The following is an 18260-nucleotide window of genomic DNA, read 5'->3' as shown; positions in this document are numbered from 1 at the left end:
AAAGTTATCTGGGTGGGGGCTTTTATTTGTCAAGAGATTTTAAATTACTTATTCAATTTCTTTACTTGTTATGGATCTATTAGGATTTTCCATTTCTTCTTGAGTTAGTTTTGGTAATATGTGTCTTTCTAGGAATTTGTCTGTTTTATATAAGTTGTTCAAATTGTTGGCATGATGTTGCTTATGTCATTCCTCTATAACCGTTTTAATTTCTCTAACATTGCTAGTGAAATCTCCTCTTTCATTTCTATTTTTAGTAGTTTCTCTCTCTCTCTCTTTTGATGAGTCTAGCTGACAGTTTTTCAATTTTGTTCTTTTCAAAGAACCAACTTTTGGTTTTATTGATTTGCTTCATTGTTTTCTGTTGTCTATTTTATTGATTTCTATACTGTTTTTTATTTCCTTTCTTCTGCTAGCTTTGGGTTTAGTTTGGTCAAGTTAAAACTTAGGTTATTGATTTGGGATCATTCTTTTCCAATATAGGCATTTACCTGTACGTTTTTTCTTGCCTTATCTTCTTAGAATGCTGCCATAGTGCCTCTTTTTTAACAGTCAGCATTGGAACCTCCTTCCTATGGTTTAGGAACCACTAATTTTATGAGTCTTGAACTTTGCCAGTGGGGCAACCAATGTCTTGCACTGTACAGTCCAGTGTCCAGTATCAGTATCCACTGCCCAGCATCTAGTATCTAGTAGAGCAGCATTGGAAATTTCAGGTGAAGGATCCAGGGTTCAATGATAGCAGGACCAGCATCTTCACTGGACTGGTTCTCTGGTGTTACTTCGGCTATGTTTACTCTGAGCAGCATCTTTTTGTTCTTGTCTGTTTTAAAATCTTGGTTCTTCAGTCTTCCTAGGGATTCTGTGAGCAACACAGTACCTTTTTAGCATACTCCTTTTCTAATATATCAGCCAAAGTTATTTTCTGTTGATTGATTGGTAACCTGACTGGTATATGCACCCTGCCTTAACTTGCCTCACAGTTTCGCTGTCTAAAACTTAAATTCCTTTAAAAGTCAGGCCAGATATTATTTCTTCCACACCAGGTAGCTTAGTACCCCTCCTCTGGATTTACACAGTACCCTGGGCTTATCCCTATTGTCATTTTTGCTATTTTGTGGTATCATTATCTGCTGGATTTCTGTCTCTCTTACTAGACTACAAGATTCTTAAGGGCAGGAATCATGTTTTATTCTCCATGTCAGAGACTTGTTGGGTACTCAAAGCCACAAACATATATATTTGGTAGATACTACATTTTATGTCCTTAGATTCTTTATTTGCTTCAAAACTGAATTCTTTTTAGTGTTGGACTCATCAGTTATGCAGGTCTACTGAGGCCATGGAAGCCCACAGAAACCCTTGGTCCTTTCTTAGAGCTCAGTTGCTTATGAATGAAATTTCCAGCAAATGAAATTTAGCAAATGAAATTTAGCAAATTTCTAGGATATGTTATCTGTTTCTAAGATATTAAAAAGACAATTTTCTCTGTTTGAGTATGTTTACACATTTAGGAGATTAGTTGATAGGCATGCTATTTTTGCAGTTATTTATAATTTGTGCCAGAGCATGTGACTTATTAGTGGGTCTGGTTTAAAGTCCAGTAAAACCCAGTAAAAAATAAAATGTTAAGAGCTGGAGAAAGGAAGGAAAAATAGTATAGGTAAGAAAAAATTGGCCATGGAAACACTTTTTTTTATATGTTCTTTGAGAACTGGGATCATATGTTATTCTTCTTTGTACTCCTCACAAGAGCTTGCATACACACACACACACACACACACACACACACACACACACACTCTCCTAAGTCCCTTATTACTTTAAATTTTTTATTATCTGATTTGGGGCAGCCCAGGAAATATTTAAACCAATAGAATATATACTTCCTCTGGGAAGCAGAGAAAGTGATTTTTTTTGACCAAGAAGACTGACGATTTAGGTAGCCTTCAAGTATTATATAAACTGAGTGAGAAAGCCAGAAAGAATTTTTCTAAGTCTGGACTCTGGATCTGATCCTTGTACATGTGACAGTTTCTATTGTAAACAGTTTTGAAATCCTTTGGTAATTGTTGGGAACAATCTTGTACATGTTCTTAATCTTCTGCAAGAGGTCCTGTGCCTGATGAGAATAGACTGAAAACTAATTGAAGTGTCTGAAAGTCCCTGGAGAGCCAGTGAGTGGTCCTCTGAGAGGATTCCTACTTCCAGTAAAGCATGTAAGAGTTGGAATGAAGTGTTATAATTATGATCCTGTAGCTCAAGTGCAAGCACCAGGGCATTTCTACCCATAAGAGAAGACAGGTAGGTAGAGCTCCTAGGAAAGATTCTTGTTCTGTAGTTGCCTTTGTGAGCAAGCAGTAAACAAAGGTAATAGACTTGGGAGAAAGGACTCTCTGAGCTGGCATAGAGTGTGACTATAGGGTGGGGATATAGAAATGAACAGTTCACAGTCTAGTGGGAAAGGCAGGTAGATAGGAGTAGATTTACCAAGATGTGACTTGCACATGCCCTTTCCAAGGCCCTAGAAAGGGCTCAACAATGTTAGTAGTATTTTTTCTTGAAGATGCCCCCTCTCACACATAAAATCAAATTCCATAAGCTTCAGGGCTCATAAAATATTTTTTTTAAATTTAAGTGTAGTTAATTCACAATGCTGTGTTAGTTACTAGTGTATAGCATAGTGATTCAGTTATACGTTTATATTCTTTTTCATTATAAGTTACTACAAGCTATTGAATATAGTTCCCTGTGCTATACAGTAGACCTTGCTGTTTATCTATTTTATATACAGTAGTTTATATCTGCTAATCCCAAGCTCCTAATTTATCCCTCCCCTCTTTTCCCCTTTGGTAACCATAAGTTTGTTTTCTATGTCTTGAGTCTCTTTCTGTTTTGTAAATAAGTTCATTTGTGTCATTTTTTAAGATTCCACATGTAAGTGATATCATATGGTATTTATCTTTCTCTTTCTGCTTACTTCACTTAGTATGATCATCTCTAGGCCCATCTGTGTTGCTGCAAATGGCATCATTTCATTCTTTTTTATCTCTGAGTAGTATTCCGTTGTATATATATACCACATCTTCTTTATGCAGTCATCTGTCGATGGACATTTAGGTTGCTTCATATCTTGGCTATTGTAAATAGTGCTGCTGTGAACATTGGTGTGCATGCATCTTTTCAAATTAGAGTTTTTTTTCCAGATATATGCTCAGGAGTGGGATTGCTGGATCATATGGTAACTCCATTCTTAGTTTTTAAAGGAGTTTCCATACCGTTTTCCATAGTGGCTGCACCAAATTACATTCCTACCAACAGTGTAGGAGGGTTCCCTTTCCTCCATACCTTCTCCAGCATTTATCATTTATGGACTTTTTAATGATGGCCTTTCTGACCGGTGTGAGGTAATACTTCATTGTAGTTTTGATTGCATTTCTCTGATAATTATTGAACAAATATTGAACATCTTTTCTTGTGCCTCTTGGCTATCTGAATGTCTCCATTGAAGAAATGTCTGTTTAGGTCTTCTGCAGGGTTCATAAAATCTTGACCTACCCTTGCCTTCAAATGTATCAGCAATTATAACATGTGATAAAGTATCCCGAAGATATTCTTCTAGTTCTGTGGAAGCACTAAAGAAAGGAGTCTTGTTCAAGGTGGCATTTGAGTAGGAGAGAATTCATGCACCAGGAAAGCAGGAATTTTTGTCTTTTTATTCATTACATAGTCTCTAGTACCTAGAACATTGGCTGGCACATATCAAGTGGTCAGTAGACACTTTGTCACGAGAATAGGAGTAAGTCAGGGTAGTTAGGGGTAGTGCATATGTGAAGGGACTAGCAGCCTGATGAGGTAGACGCCTGTTGGGGACTTGGTGAGTGATGTGGCTGGAGAATAGGTAGGCAAGAGCCAAAGCATGGAGGTTTCTGTTATACCCTGCTCAAGTTTGGGACTGTCTTGTAGGCCACAGTGAAGTCTTTAAGCTTGAGAGTGGTATGATCTAATTTGATTTTAGAAAGATCATTCTGGAAACTGTGTGAAGGCTAGAGCAGAGAGGATTGCAGTTTGAGTTAGGAAACTGCAGTAGCCTAGTCAAGAAATTATTGAAATCTGAGCCAAGACAGTGGCATTATGGATAACATAAGGGAACATATGCAATAAACAACATAGGAAATAAAATGGCATATGATAGGCACAGTACATATTGAACTGTGAACAGTCTTGAACTGTTGGACCCAGCTTAAGACTTAGTGATTCATTTGTTTACTCTTTCAACAAATATTTAAAGAATGCCTACTATGTGCCAGGGATTGTGTTAGCTATTGAGGATATGACAGTGAGTAATTTAGATAAGGCCCCTTCTTAGAGTCTGAAAGATACAGACAAGTAACCTGGCAATTGTAATACTATATTGTGTTAAGTGTTGTGAGAGGAAATTTAAGGTGTTATAGGAACACGTAGAAGGAGTATCTTACCCAGGCTTGTGGGGTTGGTGAAAGGTTCCTGGAGGGATTGTTGTCCATGCTGAAACAAGAAGAATGAGTAGAAGTTAGATGAGTGAAGAAATGTGGGTGAGATGGAGGAAAGAGGGGAAAGGCTCTGGAATGACTCCTTGAGGCCAGATTGAGATGACTGTGTACCATGCGATCTTAATGGAGATAGAGAGGGAAGGTGAATGTCCGAGTACTGCTGAGAAGATGAGTTCAGTTATGCTGTGTTGGATTTGAGATGCCTATGGGACATCCAGATAGAGATGAAGGATATATAGGTTGGAAGTTTGCAGGACAGGTCAGGGTTGGAGATACAGATTTGAGAGTCATCAGGGTAGTTCTTGAAACCATAGACAGAGTTGAGATCATGCAGGGAGACTGAATAGAGAGAACGTAGGGAGACTAGGGACAAATTAAGGCGCAGAAAAAGAAGAAGAGTCTTAGAAAGAGACTTAAGGAGTGACTAGATAGAAAGAAGAAAGAACTGGGAGAGAAAGAAGACAGAAAAAGGAGCTTGAAGAAGGCAGAAGGAGAACAGAGCAAGAAGTGACCAGCTCAGGAATGTTGCTGAGCTCCAGGATGATAAACATTAAAAGTACTCATTGGATTAGGCAATGTGAGTGTTGCTGGGGATTTAGCAAGAGCAGTTTCAGTGGAGAAGTTGGTGGCAGGAAACAGACTGGACTGGTTCTAGGAGATAACGGAGAATTCTGAGATGTATGCTGCCAGTGTTGAGCAGCATGATAAATGGCCATGTTAGAGGGAATTGGTAAGCACATCATGCTCAGCCAAGGTTTTCCACACGCTCGATGAATTGTCGTATGGAAAATGTCTCTCACTGAGACTATAAGTGACAAAGAGGATTTATACTGTGTCTTGGAGACAGAAGAAAATAAAGAGCCTTTTATTTACCATACTCTGCCTATTGAAGACTTTCATTTGTTTCTGGGTTTTCCTTTGTTTTACATAAATTTCCTTTTGATACCTTGGACAAAATTATTGCAAAGGGCAGAGAAAGGGGAACTATCTGTTTTCTTTCTGGGTGGGAATTCTGATGAAAAAATACGGGATAAATTCCCCAGAAGATAATTAAAACATTTGTGTTCCTGGTGCCCTTACACAAGATTTACCATTTGTATCAAGTCCGTTTGCATTGCTGTGTAAAATCATCAATATTAGACTTAAGGAGGAGTGGAAGCTCCATATTCTAGCCCACAAAGGTACTAAATGTAGCCAGAAATTTTATTGTCTGAAAGACAGATATTCATATTTACTCAATACTTTTCAAGAACTCTAGTGAGTAGAGGAATTATGAATGTTAATAAAATGACATCTGTTAATTTTAAAGCATTTTAGCCTCATGTAATAGACAAATATTGACTTCAAGAGAGGCCATATAATAATGTTGGGAAAGTGTATGGGTTCTGGAGTCAGAGAGGTCTGAATTGAGATCCCAGACTGCATTTAGTAGATATATGCCTTTGGGGATGGTTTCTTAATATTTCTGAGTCTCAGTCTTCTCACATGTGAAATGGTAGTTAAATAAAGTAACACTTATGGGGGTGTATAGCTCAGGGGTAGAGCGTGTGCTTAGCGTGTATGAGGTCCTGGGTTCAATTCCCAGTACGTTCATTAAAAAAATAAAATAAAATAACAGATATAAAGCTCTTAGTATAACAGTTGGCATAAAATATGCACTTTAATAAATCTCAGTTATTGCCCAAGATTGCAAAATTATTTAGTGCTGGAATCCAAATTTCACAAACATTGCTATGCCCTTTATGTAATATGTTTTTAAACCTACAGCCACATGGACATAGTAGGGGTGGTATGTACTTTTATGTACTGTATGTGATTATCTGTTAATTTGAAAATACAGTCTTTCTTATTCTGCCATTGACTCACTCCTTTTAATCTTCCTCCCATCACCTCAGACTTTTTCATCACATCAATTCTGTCCTCAGGTATCTGAACTCTTTTTCACTTACAAAGACAGAAACCCGATTCAAGCAGATTTGAGCAAAGGAAAACAAATTCTAGCAAAGGTTCACGTAATTGGCATGTTGGGAATGGAACTGAATGTAGCTTCTTTAAAAATGTTGTCTCTTAGGTCTGGTTTTTCTCTCTGTGTGGCCCCTTCCACTCCCACTTTCATTCCTACTGCAGCTTGGCTTCTTGCATACAGCAAGAAGATAGTGGGAACATGGCTGGGGGAGCATGGGGAAGAGTTTCAGGATTATGTTTCAGGAATATGTCCTCCCAGTTTAGCACCCCTAGAGAAAAGAAAAAACATCTCTCTCCTGGTGTCTGTATATAAAATCTAAGGTAAGGAAGTGAAGTGAAATGCTGTGTCATGTGCCCATTCCTGGGACAACTACTGTGGCCAGAAGGACAGGACTCCACATGGCTAGGTCTGGGTCTCACGGCCACCCTATGGCTAGGAAGTGGAGTTCTGTAATTGGCAGCCCCATGAGAACCATGGAGTGGAGGGAGGGAAGTTCTTGGAAGAAGAGGGGAAAGGAATGACAGGCAGAGCAAAAACAAAAACAAATGTCCACTCAACCCTGTCAGATGATCAACCTCCTTACTAAGACTCTGGAACCTTTGATTTCTCTTCATTTCGCTTCTCTTCCTCATCCATTGGAGCAAATTAATTAATTTCTGATGATCTTCCCTTCCAAATGTTTCTCATGTTTCTCGTTCTGTCCACTACAAATGTCATCATCCTAGCCCAGAACTTTGTGACTTCACATCTGCTTGTGTTAATGAATTCCAAATTGACTTCCCTGCCTTGTTTTTGTAAAACCAGTTCCCCCGATTCTGTATCTAAATGTAACTTCATAAGCCTCTCAATGAGGTAGGCTGAGAACTAGTAACAATAGTAATAATTATCATAACAACAGCAACAACAACTAACAAAATGCATATGTTAGGCACTTGTTATGTGCTAGGAATAGTTAAGCCTTCTACACATTTTATTTTATTCTCAAAATAATCCTGCAAGGTGTTGTGGTGGCCATGAAAAAGTGCCTCTCATGTCTCCTACTGCAGAGTATAAATGATTGGCAACCCAAGCTGTTGCACTCTGAACCCATCACTGCATTTGCACTAACGTCACAGTTCCCACAGCCTGTGCTCCACCAGTGACTGAGCACAGCAGGGCTGCAAAGGCAGGCCATTCCTAGTAGTTATAGGACTCCTATGACAGGCTACTTTGGCTTGAGAATTTCCTGTTGGCCTTGCTGAAATTTTCTTTGAATTACATGAAAGTCTTAAGACTCTTCCTACCTAACTTTCTTTCTTTCCCTCTCTGCTACATGGAGGTCAGACCTGCATCATGTTCTGATAACTCTCCCAGCCTTTTCTGATTCCCTCCCCATTTTCCCTCACAGGAGCTCACCTTGCCCCCACTGTGAATTTCTTGTGTATCTAATTTCATCTTGAAATCTGCTTCTTAGATGATTCAACCAATACACATGGGCCAAGAAAATAGGTTGAACTGGCTGTGGTTCAGCCATTCCCCAGTGGACAAAGATTATTCCTGCCTGGGCAGTATGTGAAGCATGAATAGTGGGCACACTTGGCACATGGTGGTGGTCCAGTTGCTAAAGATTTCATTCGTGGTTGAGAGGATTAACTTTGCTGGTCCAGTGATTCAGTCACTAGAAGATATGAGATACGAGAACAATGTATACAAAGACAGCAGAGTTGGCTTGCTATTGCTAAGCTGAATTGATGCCTGTCTGGCAGAGGGATAATGAGAGTCAGAGGGCTATTAACAAATAGTTAAAGTCTAAGTATGAGAGCCCTTATGTATTGCAGTGGAAGAGATCACATGAATGAGTAGCGAACAGATAATCTGATTAGATCTCCAGAGACATTAAAGAACAGGTCTGTTATGCTAAGATCAGGGTCCTGGCTGGGAAAACCTGGGACCCTGACTTATGGGTTAGGGACATCTTGATGGATGCTTCTAAGGATTTTGGCTCTGAAGATGCCCCTCAACCCTAAGAATTTGCAGAAGTGAACTACTCTTTCACAGTCAGAGCTAGTACTTTTGTATTGAAAGGCATTGTAATATAAGTTGTAGAATCCCTCCTTCCATAAGTTAACAAGTACCCCATCAGGAGCCCTACCAACTCCCATGGCTGTTAGGCCAATAATTTAGGGTTAAATACTAGTGTAACCTCTGATAAGAGAGGGAAGATGTTATACACTGAACGATCTGCAAGAATTAGTTAGCATGTACTGTCAGAAGCAAGGTGGTATGTGTGGTATTGTATTTTGAAGGTGCTTTATCTGGGGAACTGGAATATAAGATTGGGTAAGCAAGAATTTATTGACTTATGGACAGTTTTTTGGGGATACAGGACTTAATACCCTTGTAAGAACCCTAGGGGATGAGGTGGTTCTTAGAGTCTTTAAGAAAGTGATAGCCAATGTTGAGTGAAGTATTTGAGCTATCCTGATACACAGTAGAAGGCTGAGGAAAGTAGGCAAACAGGAATGGCTATGTTATGTGAGGCCACAAAGCATACCAGTTGACTGTATTCAATGAGAGAGCTCAGAAGACACATCATTCACCAAGGGCATCAGGAAAGCACTAGTGAGAGTAGCACCAGCATCATAGTGGTGGCTCTTCTCCACAGGTCAGGGCTAGTTGTGGGAGAGGTGGTTACAGAGCTGGTCTCATTAATATCCATGGGGGTGAGCGTCAGTGTAACAGAGGTCACAGTTGCAATGACTTTCAAGGTCTGAGGGAACAGCTAAGAGACTTAAGCTGCATGGAGTTGTGGAGATGGTAATAGGGCATGATGTCTCTAGCAGAAAAATTGGTAGCAACAGCATGACAGATGTATTATGATGATTCTCCTAGTTCTTTCCCAAAGGGACCACAGGCAGTTTATTTGGGTGATTGTATATTGGGGAAGGGGAAATAACCCAGACATTTTGAGACCCACAGTCTGAGTCTAAAAATGTTTGAGATTGGTACCTGGAGACCCAAAACATCATCATAGTTCTAATACAGTGGACCTCCAGTAGGTCTACAGACACCAGGTAGTAAATAAATCCTCAATAAAGTCTGGCTTAGAGTGGGCCTGTCAGGTTTGTGGATATATCTAGTGGCCATATCTCCTGTTCCTGATTGCATTGATACACTTGAATGTTAGAGTAACCCTCACATTGCTGTCTTAGTTTATGGGGTAAAAGATACAGTGAGGAAGGCCAAGGAGGAACCTTTGAAACTGTTCCTTCATCTTCCTTCCTCTCCCAGCCAGAATAGTAAGTCAGAAGCAATACCACATCCCTGGAGAATGACTGGCTTAAACAAGCAGTAGCCTTCACTATAGCTGCTGTGCCAGATATGGTCTAATTGCTAGAGCAGAACAATAAAGCTTCAGGTACATGGTATATGGCCATTGATCTGACAAAAGCATTCTTTTCAATTCCAATTAGGAAAGGGGATTGGGAACAGTTTGTATTCACAGGGATGGCCAATAATATTCATTTACATTTTGGCCTCAAGGCTGTGTCAACTTTCTTGCCCAGTCATAACATAGTTTGATGAAATCTGGACTGCCCGGCCATTCCACAGACCATCACACTGATCCATTTCATTGATGGCATGCTGATGTGCTCTAGAGGGTGGGAGAAAAACCCTGTGAAGACTCAGGAACCTGCCATTTCACTGAAGTTTTTAGGAGTCCAATGGTCAGGAGTATGTTGGGATAGCTCCCCAGAGTAAGAAGCAGATTGTTGCATCTTATATTCCATACCACAAAGGAGTCCTCTTTGGGTTCTGGAAGCAATATATTTTACAGCTAGGATCATTGCTCTGGCTCATATACAGTGACATGGAAGACTGCCAGCTTTGAGTGAGACCTAGAAAAGTCAAGTCTCTGCCAGTAGAATCTGGAGGACCCTATAGTGTTGAAAGTGTCAGTGGTAGGAAATGATACAGTATGGAGCTTATGTTAAGCACCAGTGGGAGAATCACAATACAGGCCCTTGGAATTCTTGCTCCTGCTGCCTCTGAATGTTCAACCTGTCAGCAGTAGAGACCATTGCTGAGCCCTTGATAGGACACTATTTCTTGAGGAGACCAACCAGCTACTTGGTGGCAAGCCAACTATACTGGGTGTCTCCCACAATGGCAGGGCCAGTGGTTTATCGTCACAGGGATAGATGACTTACCTGGGGTGTGGGTTTGTATTTCCTACCTATAGTGCCTCAGCCAGCATCACTATTTAGGGGCTTATGGAATGCCTGATCTGCAGGGATTCTCACCCAGCTTAGAATCCAAACATGGGACCCTCTTCACAGTGAAGGATGTGTGAAGTGGGCGCATGATTGTGGGTCCACTGGTCATATCACACACTGTACCATTGATGGGCAGCTGGTTTCAGAAAATCGTGAACAGCCTTTTAAAGGCACAGCTAAAATGTTAGCAGTGGTGGCAGCAATTTGAAAGGATGGGGCACCATCCTTCAGGATGCAGTATACATGTAGGGAACATTATATGGTGCTAGGTCCTCAATAGAAAGAATACATGGGTCTGGGAACCAAAGGGTACAAGCAGGAGTAAACTCACAGTGACCCAGTGGGGAATTTTGTACTTCCTGTCCCTGCATCTCTGAGCTTTGAAGATTTGGAGGTTCTGATCTCTAAAGAAGGTGTATTCTTGCCAGGGCACACAGCAAGGATCACACTGAACTATAAGCGACGGCTGCCACCAGGGCATTTTGGACTCCTGTGTCCAGGGACCAGCCTGAGAGAAGAAGGGTCACCATATTGGCAGAAGTAATTGACCCTGATCAGCAGGAGAAGGTAAGGCTGTTTTTACCCAGTGGGGACAGAGAGGGGATATGTATGGAATCTGTGTGACTCAATTGGGCGTCTCCTGGTGTTTCTTTGCCCTCTTGAATGGACACATGTAGCAACTCCAGCCTGCGAAGGATATGGTTACCCACTGCATGATTACCAGACCCCTCAGGAATGAAGGCTCAGGTCACGGTACCAGGGGAGTCGCCAAGATAAGCCAAGGGGATAGAGGACAGTGAGGGGAACTTAGAATGGAGAAGGTGGAGTGCAAGTACCAGTTGCAGGCCTGAGATCAGCAACAGTGACGAGGGCTGTAGTTTGTTCCACTCAGTGGGCCCTTCCTCACTAAGAGAGAACCCGTGGAACTATGGAGGAGCTGCTCCCCAGTTCCTGCAGAGAAAGAGCTGTGTGCGATCATGGACATGTGTCTCTCAGATCCCCTACTGTGGGCAGCATAATTGATGCCCCCAGCTGCTGTGTTCTACACACGACCACATTTGCTCTGAGGCCATGTTTCCTGTGGTCTGTTTTCGCATAGTGATGGTACACAGCAGGCCCATTCCTGGGAGATAGAGGACGCCCCTAACAGATGATCTTGGCCTGAGGATTCTACATTGGCTTTGTGGAAACTCTCTGAAAGCTTTTTGACATTCTAAGTCCCTTCATATCTTACCTTCCTCCTTTCCCTTTCTGCTTCTCATGGGTCAGATGTGCATCACTGTCTGGCAGATCTCAGTCTTCTCCAGCTTCCTCCCCATTTTCTTTCAGAGGTGTTTCCCCCAATTTCTTGCAAGTATAATCTGATCTTGGTGTCTACTTCTTGGTAGACTAGAAATAACACAGGTAGGTATAAATTTACTCATTTCAGAGATGAAGAGACTATGCTTCAGGGAGGTTAAGTAACCTGTATAAGGTTATACAGCCAGTAAGTGGCAGAGCCATGATTTACATCAAGGATCATCTGGCTTCAAAGCCTATGTGCCTAGATTTCACATTCCTGTTTTCCTGCTTCTGCAGTTTCCATTGGCTTGTTTCTCCCCTAGTCTCCTGGAAAGGCTTTTGAATATTCTAGTCTGTCTCTGCACTGCAAAGGCAGGAGTTTTGACAATACTTGTAATGTGAAACGAAGAACATTGTACTCTTGGGGTCAGTTACAGTTCTTGAGGTTAAAGAGCCCCCCTGAGAAGAATAAACTCAGAGGATGGGGTTGGCACAGCATTGCTGAACTTCCCTCCCTGCCTGGAGAGTCCGCCTGGAGATTCCCCCTGGAGAGTTAAACCGTGGAAGTTCAGAGTTTTGTTTTATAAGAGAAACTGTATGCCTTTTACCCATGATCTAACTAGTGCATGTCCCTCTTTCACCCAGAATTTTCTCTGAATTTGGAAGGTTTCCTCTTCTTAATTAAATAAGGCACAAAATTTCTTAGGAGTGAAAATCTAGAGCTCTGTGGATTTTGTGGCCCAGCCACTTCCTGTGGAATTCATTCACCCTTTCCTGAGCACAGTTTTCCTAACCGCCGTGGCCTCAAGGAGACTGTGCTCTTACATCATTCTGATTCTTGAGTGCGCACGGAGCTTTTGTGAGATTCTCTATTGAAAGCTGGAACGTCTGAATGAGATGTTAGAAAAGGATAGCAAAAGAGAAACCAACATAGGGAGTACCATCTGTCTATTGCAGGCAATAAGGCTTGCAAGTCAGCTTTATTTTCAGAGTCTGCAGGATGCTTTCCATCCCTGGGCAGCTCACCCAAGATCTTCCCTTGGTGGCTCTTGGTGGGCCTCCGTTAGGTGAAAACCACTACCATTTAACAAGAGTGAGGCTAGATGGCTTTCTGCCTTAGGGCCTGCCTTAATTATTCTGTTTCAAATAAATTGTTCCCTTTCTTTTTTGAGGAACCTTGCTCATCTTAGATGTTTGACACGTAATCACTTCACCTGACTTCTGAAAAATCTATCCCTTTCCAATAGGGATGCAGCTTCCACAGCATATCTGTGTCATAATTTAACCTCTTCTCCTCACCCATTTCATCTTCATCATCATTCTCATCTCTGCTGGATCATTCCTGTATTCTCATCAGCACACAAACATGCTGTGATATACCATCTTAACAAAAAACAAACCACAGAACAAATGTACTCAATTCTACAACCATTTTCAGCTTATGGCTCTTTTCTACTTTCTAGCATAACTCTTATCTGTTTCCACTGCCTCTCTCCCCATTTTTTCCTGAACCCACCACATCAGTTAGACTTTCATTCCTACCATTCCACTGAGAATGCTCTTGTGAAGGTCCCCAGTGGCTTCTAGGTTATGAAATCCAGCATTTAATCCTCAGTCCCCATCTTGCTTGTCCTCTAGGCAACATTAACATAATTGATCACTCCCTCAGACCTTCAAAATGATCTTCACTTGACTTTGGAGACACTGCACTCCCCTGGTTTCCTGCCTATATCATGAACTGCTCTTCCTCATATTTCTTATCTCATATTTCCTATCATGTTGGAGTGCCCTAGGACTCTGGCCTCAGACCTTTTCTCTGTCTATATTCACACCCTATCAGGAGTTGGCAAACCACTTCTATAAAGAACCAGATAGTAAATATTGGTTTTGTGGGCCATATGGTCTTTTATAACTATACTCAAGAAGCTATAGACAGTACGTACATGAATGTTGAATTGATGATTGTCATGATTGCTAAATGTGTTCAGTACTTATTAATTATGAGCCTTACAGTGTTAAATAAACAATAGCTTTAGGAGTTACCTGAGCTTTATTGGAGCTCAGAGGGAGGAAAATTCCCTACCTATGTAGGGGAGGGCAGGGAGTTCTATTTTGAAACGTCTGTATATTTCTCCAGGTCCTTGTGCCCAGTTTTGTTTAAAATTCAGGAGTTTTAAAAGGCTCAAGGCTCAATCCGAACTCTTTTTTCTTATTAATGTCAGCATTCATCCTTTGCTGATCACCTGGGAGAAGGAACTGTGTAGGGGTTGGGGTGGCTGGGGGGGCAGGGAGGGGTGGCTTGGGCATGGCTGGGGGAGGAACGAGGGACAGCTTCTTACTAGGGTCTAAGAAAGAGGGAGGCTACTTTATTTGTTGAGATGTGGTGATTAAACTCCCAAAATGAATTTTGAGGGACAGCTGCACACAGAAAAGAGATGGTGATTAGAACTAATTACTGTTGTTGTAGATGTTTTGCATTTCTGTGGCGCTTTGTATTTACAAAGAATTCTGTCATCACTTATTAACTTCCTCCCCCCCAGAGCCTTGTGACATGGGCAACACTACCACAGATGTTTGTGTTTGTTTTCTGGGAAGAAATATGAGCTGCTTTGGCTACATACTAGGATTAAGGAATCAAAATCCTTATTGCAGCTCTTTTACTTCCTATATGACTTTGAGAATTCAAATAAGAAGAATTTGAACACTGTCTTATTCTATAATTTTATTATGAAGACTAACTCATGAAGATGGTTCAGTACTTTGTTAAGTTAAAAAAGCTACTATATGCAGGTACATAACAACAATACTAACCTCTATAAAATTCAGTTTCCTCCAGGTTTTTAAAAAATAACAGTAGTGTCTGTATCATATTTTTACATATCAAGTGCTTAGCATAGTACCTAGCATATTTACCTAATAAGTGCTAAAAAGCACTACCCATTATCAGTACCATAACAAGATCCATGTAACATATGCATTCTTATTGCTTCCACTTGATTGCTTTAGTATTCCTGTCTTTGGGTAACCAAAGATGTGTGATGTGACAGCTTGAAGACTGTCTTAGTATGTTTGGGCTTCTATAACAATACTGTAGACTAGCTGGCTTATAAACAACAGAAATTATTTCTCATGGCTCTAGAGGCTGGGAATTCCAAGATCAAGGTTCCAGTCAGATGAATTCACTAATTCAGCAATATTTACTGAGTGACTACTATTTATCAGGCATTGTTCTTGGAGCTAGGGATACAGTGGTGAACAGAAAAGGAGTGCCTGCTCACACAAAGCTTATATTCTGGCCTGAGGGGGAGGACTCACGTTATCACGGTGGAGGGGTTTACATCCTAGTGGGAGTTAGGCTGGGATAGGCTAGAAGCATGACTAGGGTATATTTAGAATATGAATGGAAAAACTTCCTGAATTTTTACATAAAAATAGTGTTTTTTTTACTGCAGTAGTTTAAGTATGTATTTATTGATAAGCCATTCATTTTCATAAAAGTATTTAAATATATACTAGTATATTCTATTTTAAGAACAGATATACTTATGAATTTATAAAATAGTTAAAGAAAATATTATTTTATTTATTATAATATAAATAATAATACCACTATACTGAAATTTTTTTAAATAGAAAAAATATCCATAATTTCATTACAATATTACACCTTTTAAATTGCCTGCTTCAGTATGGGGAAAATGGGCTCAGTTTTCTGACGTTTGAGCATGGCTTGGAGTTGGAGACAGCTCAGTCAGATGGCAGGCTTGGGAGAGAATATCACATAAAGAAAGGCATTCTGAACGCCTAACTTAGCCCAGGGCCTGCCTTAAAGGGATGGGATAAAGGGAGAGGAATATTGGCCATGCTGAAAAAGAGCCAGTAAAGATGAGTAAACTGAATCAGGATTAAATCCCTGGGACATGCCAGGCTCCAGAAGACCAAAGAGAAGGTTCTGGAGGCAGAGAGGAGCCCCAGGTTCTCACTGTTGCCTTTTCAACCTCAGGTGACTTTTGGGGAATCAGGTGATTTTTGCCCCTACTCTCACAACATACAGACATACACTTCTCTTTCTGTTAGGGTATTAGGGCTATGGACTGAAATGCAAGCCAGAGTCCCTGCCAATATAACCTTGAAACAAGTTAATTTTGAGTTCTACAGGCTGTGAGTTTGGCCTCTTGCCCTCTTTTCCAGCTGCCACCAACGTCTTCTCAGTCTGGGTTCTTGCCTGGATACATCTAAATTGGGATACAGTTTCCCAATTTATTCCTCATTCTTCAGACACAGAAATGAGTTTATGAACATTGTGTAGATTTTTAAGTTTAGAATTAGAGTTATAAAATTGAAAAAGGTGTCAAAAAGTTCATCTGGGAAATTTCTCTCCATGTCCCCAACCCTGTCTGAGAAGTTTGTTGGTTTCTTTGTCCTGCTTTAAAATGTTAGTTTTCTGATAGCAGGATTACATAAAATAAGACCAACAGTCACAGAATTACTAGAAATCTCCATGAATACCAGGAGCAAATGTCCCTGATCTTGATGGAAGTCTGTTGGGGACTCGTCTGCCTTCTTCTAGGTCCCTTCCTGAGACACTCCCTTGATTATGCTCTGGATGTGAGCACTAGCCACAGAGCCCTTAAGCTTTCTTTATTCTGGGCACTAAGCCCTCTGGATTCCTATTTCCTCCTTTAATGTTGAGGTCTCCATGCTGTGCCCCTCGGGGAAAATCCTATAAGGGTAAAGTACAGAGATGTTAAATAATTTCAGGAGAAAACTCTTCTCTGATCTCAGGTTCCTTGTGTTTTACCAAAGGAAAAAGTCAGCCAGGTCACCCTCTGACATGAAGGGGCCGAGGCATGAGTCCGCAGCAGCACTTTAGTGCACCGAGAAACCTTCACAAATGGCTCATCCCAGGTGCTGAGAATTTAAACTTCAGGCTTGGATGAAGCCCCTAGACACATTAGGGAGACAACCAACAGTTTTTCTATTTCACATGAAATGTTAATTTCACTTTCAAAAGAGAAGTTCTAAAATAGTATTATGATTTTAACAGTAGAAATGTAGGAGTATGGAATTTGTAATGTTATAGACAAATTAAGCATGAAATGCAAATACCACATTGGAGTGGGCTGGGTATCCAGATCTCAGCTGAAATTCTCTGAAGGGGTTACAATGGCTAGCTATTGCAGCTGGCTGAAGGGCCCCAGTGTGAGGAGATGGAGGAGGTGAAAATAGAGGATGCAGAGAGAGGAGGAGGCAGTCTTAGGTTTGTGACGTCTCCTTAGCTCTTCTTAGGAAGTTGTTCATAGATCTGAATATTTACAGTAATGAACTCTTCCATTGAAATATATATACTTGAGAGTTAATTTAGTAACTGTTGCTTGGGACGATAATATAGATTGCTGCCTATGATGATGTGACAGCTTGAAGACTGTCTTAGTATGTTTGGGCTTCTATAACAATACTGTAGACTAGCTGGCTTATAAACAACAGAAATTATTTCTCATGGCTCTAGAGGCTGGGAATTCCAAGATCAAGGTTCCAGTCAGTAGATTCAGTGTCTGGTGAGGACCTGCTTCCAGGTTAATAGATGGCCATCTTTTTTTTTTTTTTTGTAACATCAGATAGTGGAAAATAGAGAGGGGAAGCAAGTTCTGTTGTGATCCTTATAAGGGCACAAATCCCATTCATGAGGACTCCACCCTCATGACCTCATCTAATCCTAATGACCTCCCAAAAGCCCTACTTCCTGACACCATCACATTGGCGTTAGGGCTTCAACATATGAATTTGTGGGGGAACACAGACATTTAGTCCATACAAAGGCATTTGATAACCTGCAAATTTGATTGCTTCAAATCATCTGCTCAGAATCCACCAGTGGATCCCAGTACCAATAGCACAAATCACTCATTATTTATTGGCTTGCTTATATTATTTTTTCATTCTTTTCACAAATACTTATTGAGTAGCAGGATTTGTGCTGGGGCTGGAGATGTTGCAGTATAGAAGACAGACAAGGGAGACCACCCCTCTTGGAGCTTGTATCTAGTGGTAGACACAGATAATAAACAAATTTAAATGGAGGTGATATTTTGACAATACACTAACATGGATTTGTTTCACAGACATCCTAACCCCAGTCATGTTTCCAAATCCAATTCTACTCCCTTGCACCCATTCCACCAATATGGTCCCCACCTAAAGAAGAAACATATGATAGAGGGGAAA

The 18260-nt window shown here is 40.8% G+C and overlaps 1 protein-coding gene across 5 annotated transcripts in view; it reads left to right on the top strand.

Moving 5' to 3' along the window:
* Window positions 1–18260, top strand: part of LOC102537298 (protein SPATA31F1-like) — an 86436-nt gene that overhangs the window by 8533 nt on the left and 59643 nt on the right. For all 5 annotated transcript variants that reach the window (XM_072959659.1, XM_072959661.1, XM_072959660.1 and 2 more), the window contains exon 2: window positions 11183–11321. The gene's annotated coding sequence lies outside the window, so the exon portion shown is untranslated. The remainder of the gene's footprint in view (window positions 1–11182; window positions 11322–18260) is intronic.

Source organism: Vicugna pacos, chromosome 4 (assembly GCF_048564905.1).
Source record: "Vicugna pacos chromosome 4, VicPac4, whole genome shotgun sequence".
In the NCBI taxonomy this organism is placed as follows: domain Eukaryota; kingdom Metazoa; phylum Chordata; class Mammalia; order Artiodactyla; family Camelidae; genus Vicugna; species Vicugna pacos.
The sequence above is the reverse complement of the archived record's forward strand: the minus strand, read 5'-3'. Positions and strand labels throughout refer to the sequence as shown.